Source organism: Patagioenas fasciata, chromosome 1 (genome assembly GCF_037038585.1).
Source record: "Patagioenas fasciata isolate bPatFas1 chromosome 1, bPatFas1.hap1, whole genome shotgun sequence".
NCBI lineage: Eukaryota > Metazoa > Chordata > Aves > Columbiformes > Columbidae > Patagioenas > Patagioenas fasciata.
The window spans coordinates 117,096,555-117,102,990 of NC_092520.1; the positions used below are offsets into that span (position 1 = coordinate 117,096,555).

The following is a 6,436-nucleotide window of genomic DNA, read 5'->3' on the forward strand; positions in this document are numbered from 1 at the left end:
TCTTCAGATACATTTTCCATATGTATTAACAAACTGATTAGCTCCATAGTGTCACAAATATTCTCGTAATTTCTGCATCTAGACTGTTTTCACTGCTAACGTTCTGCTTTTAATTTTCTTGCATGCACAGATAGACAGATACATGTACTAAGCATACACATATGTACCATAACAAAATATACATGAAAAATAATTCACTCTCATAAGTGTGTAAGAAAGTTAAATCAATTTAGCATTGCTAAAATGTATTTTCCCTAATGCAGAGTCTGTAAAGGAGCGAAGTGAATAGTTGTGTCATTCGAAATCCCACCTCTGCTTTTCGGATGGGGGCAAACTTCTGGGCAGCCTCCAGAAGTGACTTGGGGAAATGCAGTGTTGGAGCTGAGCCTGCTGAAATCAGAGTGACATTTCCACAATTTCTATGTCTGTCTAAAAGTTGAGCTTCAAACTCCAACACATTTCTTTCTTGACCACACTAGAAGAGAACGGATGAAGGCAGAGAGAGAAAAGAGAGGCGTAACACAGCCCCGGTGCTGACAGAAACAGAAGCCCATGTCAGGAGACATCAGGGTCACATTCCCAATGTTTTAGCTAACAATGGGACAGAGGGAGCCCAGACTTCCTGAAACCCCACAGGGTGTCCCCCACACAGGGATGTCTAGGAAGAGAAAGCTGGAGAGAAATCAAGACTGCTCAGGGAGCACATGAACTTCCAGGTCTTCCGAAGTGAAGTATGAGTAAAGACTCTGAAACAAGGGGGCTTGGACCTGGGTGTGCTGAGGGGCTGCGGTATGGCAGGAGGGGAAAGGGTTTGCAGGGGAAAGAAATCTGGGAATGGATGAAGAGCCTGGAGCCTTTTGGGGTTCTTAGCAAACCTGGATGTGTAGGCCATGTTGCTGATGATCAAAATCTAGGAGACCCCTAGAGACAAACGTTGACTTTGGTAGCACAGCAGAAATAAAGTACCTGGAATTGCTGGGCACTTATGGTTGGAGACCACTTACATTATAAATCTACAGGGGAAACTCTTGGTTTCTTTAATGTTTTGAAACTGGCCAGTGCCTGTATCGCAATATGGGAAGGAGGGAAGGAAGGAAGTCTGCAGTTTGTGGGAAATCTGACCCACTTCATAGGTAAACCCAACCTGGTAAATTTCAGAATAAAAATAAAGAGACTTCTAAATGAGTGCTACAGTTAGTAAATATGTGGCATATAAAATACAAGGAAATTTCACTTCTTTTGTGTAGAATTATTTTGCCAAGTATTAAAGACTTGTTCATTTTAAAAATGAAAGAAGGGAATTCTAGTTCTGCTTCTGAAAATCTGCTTAATACAATGCCAGCTGTAAAGTCACGGCTTAAACTTCTGTTACAAGAAAATGAAAGAGAATTCACCATTTCAAAGACATTTCTTAATGACTCAATAGATATATATAGAAGGAACAAAAAATAAAGGTTTCTGATCACATTTGTGGATATATGCTGTTGTGGTGACTTTCCCCAAGCTACACTAGCAGTAGAATTTAAGTCACTGGCCCTTAAAAAGGGGGGTTTATGGTACTTAATTACAAACCACAAAAAACTGGGAGGGAATGGCTAGGAAAATCAGACATATTAAAATAAAATACGCACATGGGGGAAAAGGAATTAAATGTATAACTTCATAAACGGATAGGTAATTGGTGTAGAGAGAGTGAAATATATTTTTCAGCATTTCTATAAGGCTACAGATGCCATAGTGTTTGTATTCCAGATCACAGCATGTAAAGTGCTAGCAAAAATTCCAAGGGTGTTTTGATATGTTTATCTACTCACCTTCCCTCAAGCCTACGGATGTTGAACTGAGATTACAGAAGAAGCCACAGCACATTCATGAGTGAAAAGCATGAGACTCCATCCATTTTGGAAGTATTGAAATGGCACAGTGAAATATGGTACCAGCCAGTCAGTTCTGCTGAAGATGCATTTTGTACAACAAAAAAAAATTGCTTCTAGCATTTTAGTTTGTTTTAGCCATTTGTTTCCCACAATATGCTGGCAAAAATGCCTTTCACAACCTTGACTAACATAGCTGTGCGAGCAGAAGTCTGTAGTACATCCTTGGCTTAAGAATGCCATTGATATAAAAACACTTCAGGCCCCCTAATCCATGTTTTTGTTCCGTGCAGACCATCACAGCAAAGCTGTTTCTTTGTAGCTTCATGAGAAATGTTCCCACCATCGATTTCTGGAGCAAAGTTGCGTTCCCTGAGAGTGCAAACAATATCTCTGTGATGAACCTGCACTTCTGCTTTTTGCGGTGCTGGAGCCATTTGGGCGCTTGACTGTTGTAACTGCAATAGAAGATTTGTGCGACTTGGGATTTTAAATAGTCAAGAGAAGCTATACTGAAGTCAGCCCTCAGTTCTGAAAGACAGGTGCTCTGCTGCAAGCTTGTAATACAAAAATACTGTTCAAAGGATTTTGATTTAGCAAGAACTATTTGTAATGCTCTGTATTTACAGGTCAGTGTTATCCGTTTTTTCTCTCCATTGTGTTTTCAGTGGTGATAATTACAATTACTAGGCTTGAAATCAATGTGTCATGGCTTTTGAAATGGCAAACTCAGAAACCACAACTTGTGGCAGTTGCCAGAAGAACACTGAAAAGATATCTTTAAGATGGCTTGTGAACTGTAGTAACAAGGAACAACATGTCTATAAATCTAGAAAGTAACCATTACCAAAATGTACTCCAGGGTTTCTTTTTGACTTTGCCATTGGACCTGTTTGCAGACAAACATGACTGTTCTACCTCTGCAAGTCACATCCAATACTTGCTCTATGGTATGGCTCCCAGATTTTTAAGGAATCTTAAGACATTTTACCTTTTAAGATTCCGTACCTTTGTGGATGCTGCGATATAGATTTTCTCTACCATGTGATGGATTAAATGATCACTTTCCAGTAGACAGAAAAATTGACCTGAATATGAAATACTCAAAGTTGTTAGGCTTTTTATTTTGCTAGAATTTTATATAATATCCAATTATTAATACCCATTATTATTTAGTGTTAATCAATAAGCAATAGAAACTAAAAACTCCTATACTGCTTCTTGAAAATCTGCTATAAAGCATATTAGCACAAAAGAATTCCTGACTTCATGCTACCCAACTTTATAAAAACACCGAAAATCCAGTCTTTATTTAGTGACACTGGCAGCTTGTGGTTTTTCACTATGTGAACTTATAAATTATCACATAAGTAAAAACATTTTGCAAAATTCTCATAGTAATTTTTCTATGTAGTCTGTTCCTATGTGAATGTATTTAGTCTCAGCATCAGAAAGCAGTCTGCAATAAAATACTGTAGACTTTTAACCATCCCCTGTAGTTGCAATAGCACCCCACTGAGATTATAGCTCTTGGTATCTGCAAGAACAGCTGCAGTGCTGGAAAATTCATAAAGCAGCAGAACATGGGATCATGTAATACCTTCTGATCCTCTTGCACTATTGTGCTTTATTCCAGTCTCTAATAACAGATTTAAGCAGTTTTAAAGAGCAGAGGTTTTAAGAACACGATAGATATGTGTCTTGGTTCTGCCAGCTATCAAAATAAAAATCTGTTTTGTGTGTTTTGTAGCTCATCAGGAAAAATCCATGTTGTGAGTTTTGTTTTGTTGTGGATTTTTTTGTTTCAATTTTGGATCTCCCCACTCTGTATTGATATTATTCATGAAACACTCTTGGTTTGGTTAGGTTTTTAGTATTTTCAGTGTACATTTTAGTCTAGCAGCCTCAGCTGCCTAAAAACTGTTTAAAATCTCTTTTGTGCTTCTTTATCATGGAAAAAAAAAAAAAAAAGAGAAATATTTGAAATAAGCTCTGTAAATTCTGGTATGCACATGTGTATTCACCCACATTAAGCTATCACTACCCTCACGGAAGTAGAAAAAGGAGAGGACAAGAGACAACCTGCCTGTTATTAATCATTTGACTTACATGTGATTGTTCCTAAAAAGCAGTATCCATGTAGACTGTCATGGATGCACACATGACCTGCATTGTCCGGGATGCTCAACAGCAGGAGCCATGATCTGGTGTTTAGAGGAGGCGAGTGCCCCTCTAGGGCAGCATAGAGAGAAGCGGCCAACTCCGTGGGAAAACACAAGGGCTGTGAACTCCTCACTGGGAAGGAGGCAACAGAAAATAAAGCTGTAAACCTGTGACAAAAAAAGTGCACGACCAAAGACAGCTTCGGGAGTCTGCAACCAAGCAAAAGAAGGCAAAGGCTATTTCTTCACTGTTGAAGATATCTGCAACAGTTTTTTCCTGAGCTGGACAGAGTGGTCATGGCCTTTTTTGCTTTTAACTACCTTATAACAAGCTAGAAGCTACTCTGAAGTGAGGTAACATCTGTCTGTCTTATAAAACGTGAGATCCCTGAAGGAGAGATCTAGAGCTATGGTTCCTGTTATAAGAAGTCTTCATACACCTTATTTACAGCTTTTAATTTAAAGAAAAAAAAAAAGGCAAAGCAAACCACCAGGAATCATGGGAGCAAGATCCAGAAAAAAAATCTGCTGAGTAGTTGAATCATGCCTACATGCAAGTTCCTGGCCCCTATCATTCATACTGGCCAAAGGAAGCTGGTATTCTTAGACAGTCCAGCAAATTATTTTCTCAGAAATGGAAACACATACTGATTTTTGGATTTCCTTGAGAGGTTAGAGGGTGTGTAAGAAATCTTAATCATTCCCTGAGACTTGTGAGCAGCAGCCTTTTAAGTCAAGCCTTAGGCAGGAGTTGTGGCATCTGAATTATTGCTTTACCCCAGACCAGGAGTGCACGTTCGAAGTGATTTCTGCTCGGCCTCACTTATGTCACTTGGGCTAATGTTGCACAGTAGTCCTGGAGGGCACAAACCAGGTTCCTTCCCAGTGTTGCAAACCTGGATTATGTGGTCCAGGACAACAGGTAAGGCTCTGCAACTTCTCCTGGGCATTGAAGACCTAGTAAAAATCAGAGTCCAAAGAAATAACACCATTTTACTTCTTTGTGCAATGACTTTTAGAAAGGTAGAGTGTGAATCAAGTGTTCTCCGAAACATTACAAGATTTCAAAAAGAAATTGGTCACTAGAGGGAGCCTCTTAATCACCATATCCTAGTATCAAACCACTAACTTGGGCGTTCAGATCTTAGATGTGGAAGGACTTTAATGGGGTCTGTGAGTGCTATTTCCTCAAATACCCAGTTTGAACAAAATGAGGGTAAGAGACAAGAGTATGCAAGACTTCTGCAAAATTATACATTCATTCCACATTCTGAAGAAAAACAGACTTCCTAAAGATTTCCCCTCAGAAAAAGAGGTAGAACCAGCTATTGCAGTGCCAGGGTACAGAATTAGCTTTGCCTATACTTTTTAAAAATGACAGTGAGAGGGCATTCATCTTTCCCTCCTTCAGAGATCAGACACCAAAATAAGCACAAGCTGTCACTGTGAGAGGAAAGTAGACCACAAGCACTACCCTCCCTGCTTTTTCTTCATTACACTGTAGATGTGCCCAGGTGGTTATTCCCAGTGCCAGATTTCAAGTGCTGCTTACAGCTATGATCTGGTTTAGGTCTCTCTGTGTTAGAAGGCTATGTACACAACAACAAAGATGTGTTCCTGCAGTGTAACTGTAGATATGCATTTAGTTTTCTGCTATAATCTAAATTTAGTAAATAACATACCAGTCATAGCTCGTGGTTCTTGCTTACAAACACTATAGTATTATCAATAAGTCCTGAAAAAAACACAAGGAGACTAGGAGAGCAGTGGAGGAGACCCCAGCTGCAAGAAGGGCTCTCCCAGTCCACATGGCCCAGCTGAGATTGATTATAATCTGGACAGAAAAACCCAGAACCTCAGAAGGTGCTTTCTTTTTAGAAAATATACAGCAGCAGAGGGCATAATACAACAAGAAATCCTATATACATTAATAAATCCTGAAACTAAAGGCACAGTGAAGGGGAGTCGGAAATCGAAGGTACAGATTGAAATGCTATAACAGGTGTGGGGATAAAGAAGCTGTCACTGAGAGAAGGAAAACCAGGCACACCACTTCTCCTGTGGGTGCTGGCTGTAACCACTCTAGCACAGAAATTTTGGAGTGGGAGAGAGCTGGAGAAGGATCACTCATGGTGCTGTAACTTACCTCAGAGGTGCTTCACTAGCAAACCAGCCTGAGCACTGCAATTGATGATGAACCAGTGACTCATAACAATGTCTCCTTTCTCTTTCAAGATATGAAAACACAGGAAATTCTTTGTCAGTAATGCAAGAATGCTGTTTGATAGTATCTCACGCTCTCCTGAAACACTCCAGACAACAGGACTCAAACAAGAAAAATCAAGAAAGCAAGCATTAGCCAGCATGTAACCTTCATTTGTCCCTCAGAAGTGAAGCCAA

General features: G+C 39.7%; 1 long non-coding RNA gene across 1 annotated transcript in view; it reads right to left on the minus strand.

The window, feature by feature from the left end:
• The window catches only part of LOC139828802 (uncharacterized), a 70,633-nt gene extending 64,264 nt beyond the window's left edge, over nt 1–6,369 (minus strand). The window contains exon 1 of the long non-coding RNA XR_011740791.1: nt 6,183–6,369. This is a non-coding gene — a long non-coding RNA (uncharacterized lncRNA). The remainder of the gene's footprint in view (nt 1–6,182) is intronic.
• Between the last annotated feature and the right edge of the window lie 67 nt (nt 6,370–6,436).